Source organism: Canis aureus, chromosome 18 (genome assembly GCF_053574225.1).
Source record: "Canis aureus isolate CA01 chromosome 18, VMU_Caureus_v.1.0, whole genome shotgun sequence".
In the NCBI taxonomy this organism is placed as follows: domain Eukaryota; kingdom Metazoa; phylum Chordata; class Mammalia; order Carnivora; family Canidae; genus Canis; species Canis aureus.
Window position 1 is genome coordinate 7,847,409 of NC_135628.1, and position 13,043 is coordinate 7,860,451.

The window sequence follows — 13,043 nt, forward strand, 5'->3', positions numbered from 1 at the left end:
CTGTACTCAAATTAAATAAAGATGGAGCCAATATTGTTAAGGTTATGAGAAAGGAAGATTTACACTGTGCACAGTGCATAGGATTTAGTATTTGTGATTTCCCCTCAAATATGAGAATTGCATTATAGGATGAAGTTGAGGAGTGAGCAATCTGCCTCATATTTCATTTAGTTGATTAAGTTTTATAGAGGAGATAGGATTTCAGTTTAATAACTGTAAGGTATGTTGTTTCAACCTCTTACCTTAATAGCTTTAATCAGGTTCCATGTAAGATGCTTACACAAAAAGATGATGGAAAACCAGAGTTTTGGTGTAAGGTCAGAGTAAATGCTAGTATATCTACAGCAGAATGTACTAATGGTTCAAATTAATTCATTCCAATGGCATACACCTAAACTACATCTAGCTCAGTCACCCGAAAACATTAGAGATCTGGAATATATGAATATATCCAGCAATGCATGATCACACACACACAAAAAATTCTTTATAAAATGAGTTGAGGGTAAGTTTCGCCTCATTATCCTAAAGTACATTGTTTTTTTTTTTTCTAAAAGTATATCACGTTGTAATTTAGAGAATTAAAAAAAAATCCTAACTAGTTATTATCAACCAGTTGTCTTTTGTCAAACAACCCATGAATAGGATCCCCATTTACAGAATAACAAGGCTCTAGAATAATCTTTTTGCAGTTTTTTTTGTAATGAAGTATTACCATTTCTAAGACGCATATATGACTTTAGGAATACTTACTATTTCTTTAACGATGAGAAATCTCAGCATTTACTGACAGTGAGGTGGAAGGAATTACATTTTACACCACAGAAGTTGCTTTCTTTTCTAGAATGCAAGTGATATGAAAGGTGAGGCCTCTGACATGTCCTTTAAAGATGCAAGGACAGAAAGTCATGCCATTTCCCTCTAATTTTAATTGTTCTAGTCAGCAACAATTTTCCAGCTCCCTGTCAAGGAAGGGAAAAATGGTAAATTAAGTTCTTATGTACAAACCTGTCCCAAGACCAGAATTCTCCTGCCTTCACATAGAAGCCACTGGATCATCATCAGGGTTTACCTGAGTCCCATAGAGAAAACTATTCAAACTCATGCCTGAATTGCAGAGGTGATCCCATCTGTCAGTCTTTTGAGACCCTTTCTGCGCTCTCTGGCCTTAATTGTTCTTTATTTTCTCTATTTTTCTCTTCTGGCAAGAGAGCAGTAGTCAAGGCAAGCTGGGAACCAGAGTGTTATCAACTTGTTTGTGATGCTTTATTACCTGGCTTTCTGCAAAGCTCTAATAACAGGGAAAGGTGGTATTGGCCTGTTAATAATTAATAGCACCCAGTGCAAATGAAGTACTTCTGTCATAGGGCTTCATCAGTAAGGTCACGGTACAATAGGGGTTGCAGGTTCTGTAAGCATGAGTGGTATTTGCATATGTCAGAACAGACCGTGCATGCTAACAGTACAAACACTTCACATCTGCTTCTGTTTACTCCCATGCTAACACCCCAAAGTACAGGAGTCCTGTGTTAATTGCTCAGTTACATACTGACTGTTGATGTGTTCTCCACAGAGCTTTTCATAAGTGCACTGTTGCAAATAAACTGCTAATGACTTTGCTTATTCCAGCCAACCTTTTAAGGAAATCTACAACATACACGCAGATTGATTCCTCTATTTAGCAGTGTGTCTTGTGACTAGGTTTGCATAGAGGCAGTATCAATTAAGTAGCAATTATCTGCAAAGTGGAAAAAAAGGGGGAAGATATAAATAAGTAATGAGTGCGATGCTAAAAATCTCTGAGAACAACTAGAATTGAACTCTGAGGCAAGGGCACCGACTAGTGAACATTTTTTCCCCATCTTTTCTTACGCCTAAAACCCACAGAGTCCCCATGAAAACTAGGATGAGAACAGACACTTCGGTTCTTAAGTAATTTTTTTATATTTGATTTTCGAGACACAACCACTATTTTCAAACAGCAAAGAAACAAGAAAATAGGGCTGAACCTAAACGTCATTAATGAGATAGTTTATTAAAAAATAAAATTAAAAGTTGGCCCTAAAAATGTTTATTTTGTGAAAGGATCTGATTAAAACATATCAGATTTTCTATGTATCTTATCAACAGAGGTCAGCACAGCACCCAATTTATCCCTCTCTTATTCTTGTCAAGCAATGGCCTTTATCAGTACCTCATCAGACTTATCTGGAAAATTCCACATTATCTGGCTATGAAGAAAAAGACCAACCTGTGTTCTGAGGCTATGTAACCAAGATCTATATTGGTTAGTAACAAACTTTATAAAGTCTACTTTTGTTTACTAATCTTGGTTTGTAACAACCAAAAGTAGATTCTTTCAGTTCAGGTTCTTGTCAGGAGATACACAGGCAGAGACCACAGTGTCCAAGCGGGATGAAGGATGGGGCCATTTGGCTGCGGTCATTATTAACCGAGAAGGTATTGACCTCTCTCTTCCCTCAATAGCAATGGACCCGGCAGCATGTGAATTAGATCAGAGAGCCAAATGTCTTAAGGTTTCTCCAAATGACCAAGAGCCCAACGGTTCCTCTGATAGCTTTTTTCCTCATGGCTGACTACGACAGGCCAAAAAAGGAAAAAAAAAAAAATTACCTATAGTGATCATATTTTCTAAATCCTAAATGAAGACAAATAGTCTGGCAAATATATATGGGGAAAGACAATTAGAAATGTGAATTGTATTGGTTGGAGTATGGTTAGACGCTGGGATAAAAAGACCCAATAAAACAGAAGTTTATTGGACAGCAAAGTATATTTTGCTGCAATATTCCAATCCTAAGTAAAGCTCCCAGCTGCTGGGCTGCTTTGCTCCGAGTAGTAAGTCAGGAATTATGGAGGCCACTGAGGTATACCACTCAGATTTTCTTCAAGAACACCTGCTGTGATACTAGCTGTTGAACCTTCAGATTTGACTAGACATTCTTGTTGAGGCCAGGCTAGTGCCCAGGCTACTCCCAGTCAATGAATAAGCATGGCAGGGGCACCACAACCAGGACATTTCTGCCCAATACAAGAATCCTCTAGTGGGAAATTTTGTTCAGGGACTCCACATTGCCTTTACTGAGACTTCTCCGAGATCCTCTGCAGTCTGGAGCACACCCCACCCCTCTTCCTCCTCCTTCTTCCTATTCTCTGCTCAAAAGTATCAGAACTACACTGCAGCCCAAAGACTCTCCTCATGTCTCCTTCTCCCCTTGATGTTTCACAAATGTTCCCTTTAATACTTGCTGGAAGTTCGGGATGCCTGAGTGGGTCAGTGGCTGAGCCTCTGGCTTCAGCTCTGGGCATGATCCTGGAGTCCCGGGATCGAGTCCCTTATTGGGCTCCCGGCATGGAGCCTGCTTCTCCCTCTGCCTATGTCTCTGTCCCTCTCTGTCTCTCATGAATAAATAAATAAAATCTTTTTAAAAAAAATGCTGTACGTTCAGGATCATATTGGTGGCATTATTTTCTTGTAATTGAAAAGTGTTTGAATAACTGGAGGTACCCATTCCCTTATCTGAAACTCTTTGGGCCAAATGTGTTTCTGAATTCAGAATATGATGCATCCTGGGTAGCTTAGTTGCCTTAGTGCTTAGTAGCTTAGTGCCTGGGTAGTTTAGTTGGGGTAAGTGTCCAGCTCTCGATTTCAGCTTAGGTCATGATCCCAGGGTTGTGAGATCGAGTGCGGAGCCTGCTTAACATTTTCTTTCTCCTTCTCCCTGTGTCCCTCCCTGGCTCTCCAGCTGGCAAGCCAGTGTGTTCTCTCTTTCTCTCTACATGCATGCAAAGTAGGCTAAATAGAGGCTACATGATCTCACAAATATAGGTCAATTTATGCCAAAAATATATCTAGATCATGCCAGGGATTATCTCTAAATATATTACAAAACAAAAGAAAAATAAAGCAAAGGCTTTTGGTTTTCAGATTTCAGAATTGTGAACTATTTATTTATCTTTCATACTCTTACTAATGGTTTCCTTTACTATCAGATTCATAATTTCCCCTTCTTTATGTTATTCATCTATTAGATCCTAATCTAATGGTTCTCAAGCTTCAACATCAATAAGGATTTCCTGGGGGTAGATTTCAGCTCTCAAATTTTTATTCTGTAGGTCTAGTGTAAGGCCTAGAAATCTGCATTTTAACAAGCTGGTCAACCCCATCCTCACCTGTGATCCTGGTACAGAAAGTTTTGAGATTCAAACTGAAAATATTGTTATAGACTTTGAATTCACTTTTCACTATGGTAAACTACTAATATCACTAGTCCCTGGCTTTATCTCATGGATTTTGAGGCTTATTGTTTTTTAAACATAGAACCAGCTAGACTCTAGCTCTGCTTTTGCAGCCAGGTCATCTAGCCATTCACTTCCTAGTGTGTTAGCCACCAATAATTCTTCAGGGATGTTTATCTTTCTATGATAGGAATTAGCTTTTTTTGAACTGAAATAGAGCTGAATAATTTCTACTTATCTTTGAATATCTGTCTCACCAGAGTATCAGCTTTGAGCTTATAGAGTTGTGCAGGGAATCCCCCATTCCCATGATAGTTGGAGTTATAGGTAGAAAAACTGTAGATAACTCTGACAGGTAAATAAATCCACAATAGGAGTAGCAGGGCAACTGGGATGAAATGTATTTGTCTCTCAACTCAGTACTACTTTTAGCTTGGTTCTCTTGTGGGACCAATTTTCTTTTGAACCAATAAAAAAGTTATATTTCTAAGGTTCCTTTCCCTTTCCAAAGATATTCTTATTTCTATTTTAAGTTGAGTGCTTCTGGAAACTGGACGCTAATGAAAGACTGTAATGCGATATGTTAAGAGGAGAAGTTAAGGAAAAAAAACAATGTCTGTAAAAGGGTCCAGGTATTTATTTGGGTAATATGTTTACTATCAACAAATATTTGCTCATCTCTGATTTGAAATTTACAGTCTTCTGCTGAAGAAGGCTTGAATGGTCATTAATAATAATATTAATAAGGGGAAGCACAAGATACCCTAAGGCTGAAAGCATCGTTTAGCATTACATGAGTACCATTAATTTTTTTTAAAGATTTTATTTATTTATTCATGAGAGACACAGAGAGGGAAGCAGAGACATAGGCAGAGGGAGAAGGAGGCTCCCTGCGGGGGAGCCTGATGCAGGACTCAATCCCAGGACCCCTGGATCACGACCTGAGCCGAAGGCAGACACTCAACTACTGAGCCACCCAGACGTCCCGAGTACCATTAATTTCTACAGATTTCATGATTATCAAACTAGGGAATATGACGTTGTGCTAGAATTTAACTGGAATTAGGGGTTAAATGTGGTGTATATCCCTAGTGAAACAATTTTAAGAAAATGTTAGAAGAAACTAATAGTTTTTATGCTAAAATAAGCAGAGTCATTATGGTCTAGAATACAAAGTTTGTGCACTTTAATTAGTAAAACACACACATATTAAGAAACACCATAAATAAAAATGCCTCTCTAGACTAAGACCTCATAACCTACGGAGGTCTGTCTTCTTTCAGTGATTCAGGGTAAGCTGGCAGTCAAGTTTAGAAAACAGTACAGTTGATTGTGACATGTGTGGTCAGGTATTTCCTGGAAAGCACATAAACGTGCCTACTGTATTATTCTAGTGCCTGCCCCTGGATTCTCCATCTCAGCTTGCAGTATATGGAGTTGAAAGCTGTATGAAAATCATGTGTTTTAGTTGTGCTACCAAGGATATGCAACAGGATGTTAAAATTGAACTATTTCTGACTCTGTTTTGGCTAAAGCCCCAAGACAATATTTGCCAACTATTCCACATTCTAAAGTTAGACCACCTATGTAGGACTTGCAAAGAAACACAGGAAATAGACAAGGAACCCACAAGGCCCTTTCCTCCCTTCAGGTAACAACCCAAAGCAGGCCAGCTGGGGCTGAGGAGAAGCTCTAACTTAGATGAAGTCTGATCTTACACAGACTGGACATTTTAATTGCTGAAACGAGACTTTCCTTTTGTGACAAGAGGTGATCAGAGGACTTTTTATTACCTAAGAGTGACCAAAAAGTCACAGGATTTCCTCTCAATTTCGTCTGAGTAGCAGAGCAAATAACCATACAGAGTGGGTCTGAATGGGCAGTGGAAGGAAAATAAAGGTTTGTTTTTTTTTTTTTTTTTTTTTTTTCTTTTTACTATATACCTGTGACTGGGACATGAATCAGGAAGAAAGAAGCAGTATAAGAAAATATTGAGAAAGTTCTATCGATTCTTTTCTTTTTTGTTTGTGTGCTTTAAGGGGCTATAATGCTTGCTTTATAAACCTTTATCTTTTACCAGAATAGGACCTTTCCTTTCCACTTTACAACACATTCTCTGCTTACCTCTGTTACATGTCCTGAACTCATTCTCCATTCAATGCTGTTCTTGGTGTTCATTTTATCCACATTTCACTTGCCATAAAATATTGGAATGATATTGTGTATCATCTTTCATAGGCTCCATCTATATTTTCCCATTTGATGATACTGGGATGGCTTTCTGATTTCATGAGAAGTGTCTCCCAATTTCCAGAAATACCTTAAGCAGGAAACAGCAGAGAAAATTACATTGTAAAGAACAGACAAATAAATACTGGTTATAACTTCCCTCAAAAAGTGTGTATCATTTGGTCTACAAACTTCTGATCTGTTTGCCAGTTTACCTAACCAAGAGAAGTAGACTGGAATCCAGGATATATAAATCAATCCAGTCCCCTTATTACAAGAATTCCAGCTTCCAGATCATAGGACATTTTTCCTGAGTAAAGATAATTCATTTTACCATCAAGGGAAATATTTTTTCTAAGGAAGTCTTAATTATATGAGAATTATCTTACTCTCTAAAACTAGAGACAGAGAATCACACTGAGATACTTGCTAAGGGCTAAATTTCAAATACTGAGAGATGGTGAAAAAAATGGATCTTGAGAAAATGTTAATGATAGATGCAGATATTTGTTGAGCAGCTGTGAAGTGTTAGGCCCTGTGCTGGGTTCTGGCCACACACTGGTAACAAATATGGTTCCTGATCTCTAGTTGCTCAAAGGGTAAAAAAGAAAATGTACATAAGTAAACTAATACTTAGGATTATACATATGATAAGAATATACATAAATTAATACTTAGGATTATACATATCACATAAATGATAAAACGAGGTATGACCACAGGAAAGAGGGTTATCTCTGTAAGGAAGTCCAGGGGCCTCCTGGTCAAAGGTCAAGTCAGCCCTGGCTTTTGAAGAATAGCCCAGGAGATGTGAATCTCATAGAAAAACAGAAATTGCAGACACCCACATGCAAAGCAGTGTGGTGCGTTCAGGAATCCCACTAGCTGCAACATGAAGTGCACGTGGACAGGAGTGATTAGGGCCAGTAAAGGAGGCTAACGTGGTGGGAAAGGGTCGGTGATAAAAGAACTTTGCTAAGGAACTTCATCTTGAAGGCAATAGGAAGTCAGTCAAGGATTTTATGTGAGTGAGAGAGAGGTGAGGAGATCAGTGATTTAAAAGAATTCATGTAGTTAAAAATAAGACATGAAGGAGAGGGTAGGGAAGCTTACACATAAAAAGAAACCAGATGCCTAGGGGCAGAGGAACTAGAGGAGAGGAAGAAAAAGAGAGCGATTTTAGAGGAAGAGAGGGAGGGAAGGAAAGAGAGAATAAAGGAGAGAGTGAGCTGCAAACAAGAAGAAAGATGGGAAATCGTAATTCGAAATTATTAAAGAAATAATTTGCTTGACATTTTGAAACCTAGGTGTATTAGTCAGAATAATGCCTCCCTCCCCTGCCCCAAGAGGTTCCATCCTAATCGCTGGAACCCGTAAATACGTTACTTTATTTGGCAAAAGGGACTTTGATTAAATCAAGGATTTTCAAATGGGGAGATTGTCTTGGATTAGCAGGGCAGCCCCACTGTAATCACAATTTAGTCACTTCAAAGTTTTTCCCTGCGAGTTCTCACATCTGAGTCTATTGACTTCTTAATGTCTTGGAAATGTTTCATATTTTCCTGCTTTGGAGGGTATCACTTCTTAAAATTGAATCCCAGACTAGTTATGTATAAAAGAACATAGTAGAAACCAAGGTAAAGAACCTTTATGTTCAGAAACCGTTCATTCTGTCCTTTCATCAGGCGGTTAACGTGGGCTTGATTCAATGTGGGTTTTGTTGCACAGGCTTCAGATTATTCCAATGGTAGACATCTATGTCCTGTGTTTAGTGTAGGGGCTGTGGCTGCCCAAAAGTTTAGCTGTGTTCCTGCTCTATAGTCGGATTTTCCTGCACACCTGTGCCACCTGTGTGTCTCCGTGCTCTTGCCCTCCAAAGATAGAGACTGTTGTTGTTTGCTACTCAAGCACTCGTGTATGGCTCCAGGGAGGAAGGGGTGGTTTCGACTTGTCCTCCACTGTCAGTGTTACACAGGACTGTCCCGAGGAGCCTCAAGGGTGGAGCTACTTTAGTGTTCTAGTTCCTCATCCCGTGTCAGGCAACTCCACTCTTCTTAGTCAGCTATAACAGAATGCTATAGGGTAGGTGACTTACAAAAAAACAAATGTTTCTCTCTCACAGTTCAGGGGCTAGGAAGCCCAAGACCAAGGTGCTGGCAGATTCAGTGTCTGGTCAGGAATTGCTTCCTGATTCGCAGATGGCTGTCTTTCCACTGTGTCCTCATCCAGGGGTGTAGGCGAGGGAGCCCTCTGGGGTCTCATCTATGTGGGTGCTAGTTCCATTCATGACGGTGCTACTGTCATGATCTAACCATTTCCCATAGGCCCCACCTCCAAATTCTCTCACCCTGGGGATGAGGATTTCAGCATAGGAATTTTGAGGAGACACAAACATTCAGGCGATAGCATCCTCCACATGGCATAGGTTCTAGATACCAGGCAGATTTCCTTCTTACCTGTGACAGCCTACCTGTATTCCATCAGGAGGGCATTGAACAGCATAAATTTCCCAGCAGCCTTAGATTTCTTCTTTGTATTGGTGTAGGATCACGGTCATAAATTTATTTCCTGCTTCCCGACCAGCAAAAGGTGGTTTTTCCTAGGATCAGTGGAGGGTGGCTGGAGAGGATTCAGATTTTCTACCTTCTTCACACTCAGCTGCGGTTGAATTTTTCCTGGAACAGGGAGTGAAGAGATTTTCCTGCCCCCGCCCAGCAGTAACCACTGCGTTTTTATCTATAATTGACTTTTGAGCAATGGAGGGGTCAGGGGCACTGATCCCCATGCAGCCAAAAATCCACATAGAACTTTTGACTCCCCCAAAACTTAACTACTAATTGACCAGAATCCTTGTAAATAATAATAAATCCTTGACTAACATGCATTTTGTACATTATATATATCATATACTATATCCTTATAATAAAGAAAGCTAAAGAAAAGGCTATTTAATAAATCATAAGGAAAATAGATTACAGTACTGTACATATCGTTATTGAAAAAAATCCATGTGTAAGTAGAACCTCAGATTTCAAACCCATAGCTGTTCAAGGGTCACCTGTAGTGTTTACTACTTCTGCCTATATTCCACTGGCCTGAACCCCACCAGTCACATCTACTTGGAAAGGGGAAAGCTGGGAAATGTAGTTTCCTGTGTGTACAAGAGGAAAAGGAAATGGTGTAGTAACCATGTAAACACTGTCTCAGTCTTACCATGATAATGGGAAAGGGACTAAATTGAGGACTCCCCACAGTTTTCAATCTCCTTAGCTTTGTAACCATGACTCTGGGTAGTCTGGCATCTGTCTACATCTCCAGCTTTATTTTCTCTCACATCCCACACATATCCTGTGGTGCAGGATAACTGTTTTCACTTATCTAAAATACTGTGCTCTCTTGAGCTCTCACTTTGCATTTTTGCTCTTCCCCCTTTCTTTATTGAGTTTCCCTGTCTACACCATCACTCCAGGGAATATTCTCCAGCCTTTCTTCTGTGACGCTATAAGTCTCTGCATTTTTCTATTCTAGCAGTTAGCATGTGCAGTATAATTGGTTATAAGTCCTTTGCAGATATGACGGGAAAACGCAGAGACATGAGGGTGGGTAGCAGATTTCCTTTTCATTCAGGATGCTATGGGTCTAGTGGTCTGAGAGCAATCTGTACACCCAGCACTCACTACAGTATTTACCAACTTTGTTTCTCCTGTTCGCTCATTCTCCTTCTTTCATATACACTGGTACTCATTAAGTGATCTTTATTAAAACTCATTTTTTTTTACAAAGAAATATTTGAATAATATATGAAAGAGGAGCAGAATATACCACCCCAAAATATGTCTCTTTGGCATAAGGATTATTTTGAGCTGGTTATTTTTTAAAAACAGCAGTCCCTAGAGAATCTTAGAAAACCATCAGAAGCTACTCTTTTGTAAGACATTTACATTGATAAGGGAAATATCCATCTGTAAAGATGTCTCTCTCTCTGGATTAAGAAGAGAAGCATGACCAAATCTCTAGAAATTCTTCTCAGTGGGAAGGCAAGAATTTAAATCTACATAACTTTACCCTTGTTTACTGTGCCTATTCTGGTAATTTCCCATAACTGGCCTTCCTCTCTCATCCCCAGGATCTTTTGTCTTTAGCTTAAGGTGGTAGGTCGGACCATTTGGGAGATACCTATTCTCTTGGTATCTTCCACGTACACAGGAGGTATAAGGTTATTAAACTTCTTTTTTTTTTTTTTTTCCTGTTATTCCATCCTTTATTACAGGGGCATCTCAGCCAAGAACCTAGGATAGAAGGAAAATTGTTTTTCCTTCTTTGTAACATAATATCTAATACTTATTGATAATCATTATTCTAAGTATTTTACATGTATCAGTTCATTTAATTCTCACAACTTCATGAAGGTGCTATTATTATCCTATTAAAATAAATTAAGAAAAGGACAGAGAGCTTAAGTAACGTGCTCAATCTGACACAGCTAGCAAGGGTTATACTTCGGATATGGAGACAGGCAATCTGGCTTTGTAGCCTGAGTTCTTGGGACCACTATTCGTCCTCTGGCCAGTTAGCTGTCACAATAATGGTGGCATTATTTGTGACTATATCAGTCAGTATCCATGTGGAAAAACAAATTATTTAGCATAGTTCATTTAACAAAGAAATATTAATGTAGAATGTTGGCTAATCAGGATTGGAGGATGGAAAATACAGAAGGGAGATATGGTTGAGTTATCAGACATACAGAGGTTGAGTTATTAGAATCATAAAACTCAGGGAAGGGACCCCAAAGAGCTAGGACTCAAAATGCTGAGGAGATATTGCCTGGCTGGATTGGTAGCTCAGGAGCTTGGAGGAAGTACCCTGCAGAGGTAGAAGCAGGACTTTTGAGCAGGGTGGGTTACTTAACTGGTGATGGTTCCTCAGCAACATGGAAGAAAGATCCTACAGAGCTAAAACTCAGACCTCTAAAGAGGGAGGGTCATCTAGCTGGTGCTGGTATCTTAAGATCGTAAAAGAGGTTGCCCAAGGAATTGGAATTCAGACTTCTAAGGAAGGGTGCCTGCCAACTGATGCTAGTATTTCAGCGGGATTACATGAGTCTATTTCAGGGAATGTGAGAGAGATGAGAACCAGCAGCCACTAGCAGGGTGAAGAACTCTTGTTGTGGAGATGTGGACTCCTAGGAATAAGCAAACAGGAATAAGGAAATGTCTTCTCTTGTCATTCTGGTTTCTAGTTTCTCTGAAGTAGCCTCTGCTGAAAGAACCTAACAGGGAACCAGCTGGCAAAGAAGAAATGTGGTTTTTCAAACAAAATGAAATGAGACTAGGTTTACTGATCTAAAAACTTGGAGGAAGGGACTTGCAGAGCAGGGAGCCAAAATACTAGTGCTGAGGAGATATTGCCTGGCTGGATTGGTAGCTCAGGAGCTTGGAGGAAGTACCCTGCAGAGACAGGAGCAGGACTCCTGGTGCTGATACCAACCCTGATGCAGAAAAAAAGAAGAGGAAAAGAGCAGAGAAAGGCGGAAAAGCAGAGTGTTCTTGAGTGTCAAAGGGTGTATTTGAGGCTGAGGAAAAAACAGTTTGATAACACTTTGACTTACATGTGCAGAGCCTATTGGAAGGTGTCCCTTCGTTTGGGGCTGATCTTATCAAGATTCTCAGAAGGAGCTGGTATAGCAACAGAAACTTGCATTGTTTGTCTGAAACACTTCTGAGCAATTTAACATCTTAATTTTTTCTCCTTAAAACAACGAATGGATTTTAATTTACTCATTCTTTAAACATTTTCTGGATATCTTCTATGATTCCTATACCGTACCTACTTCTGTTAGGCCAGAGATGGAACGGACTCCACAAATGAAACATGGTATAGGTGTAAAGCAGGTTCACTGGTGAAATTTATAGGCAGAGGGACAATAATAAATACATGTAGTCTCCCTAAGTCTCACTGCCACCTAACAAAAAGTTGTCCTTGGGTGGGTGTATAGTTGAGGCACTCCTGAATATGCTATGCCCCTGGCCATTTCTGCTTCTACCTTAAATATACTCACCTCTACATTTTCTGGAGAAATTGGGAGGAGGCAAAAAGGATAATCTGACTCATAGAGTAATTATGGTATACCAGTCAGACTCCAGTCAGGCAACAGAAACTCTACCAGTTATCTGAACAGAGAAATTTAATATAAAGAATTGCTAACTCAGTAGAAACTCATTAACTAGATAATCTATAAGCTAATAGAGAACTCTAGGGGGTCATTGAGTTAGCAACTGCAGGATGAGTTGCTAAAGGAGAAGAAGGGAAGTGGTTTCAATCGTTAAAATTTAGAAGAAGGGTTCCACAGAGCTGAGACTCAGACTACAAAAGAGCATCCCCATGATCCTGAAATCCAAAGTCTGAAAAAGAGGTATCATACTGCTGCTATTGTTTTTCATGGTGGAGGAGAGGGGCCATGATGAATCTGGTTTTGCAAGTATGTGAAAATGTACAAAGCAGATTCAGCTGCTTCTACAGGAAGGAATCCCTGCTGTTCAGAAAGATAACTG

General features: G+C 39.5%; 1 long non-coding RNA gene across 1 annotated transcript in view; it reads right to left on the minus strand.

The window, feature by feature from the left end:
• LOC144288251 (uncharacterized) overlaps nucleotides 1–11,760 on the minus strand; it is a 34,782-nt gene extending 23,022 nt beyond the window's left edge. Inside the window, exons 1-2 of the long non-coding RNA XR_013356225.1 lie at nucleotides 8,960–11,760; nucleotides 6,385–6,580 (exon numbers count right to left, since the gene is read on the minus strand). This is a non-coding gene — a long non-coding RNA (uncharacterized LOC144288251). The remainder of the gene's footprint in view (nucleotides 1–6,384; nucleotides 6,581–8,959) is intronic.
• Nucleotides 11,761–13,043: the final 1,283 nt, after the last annotated feature.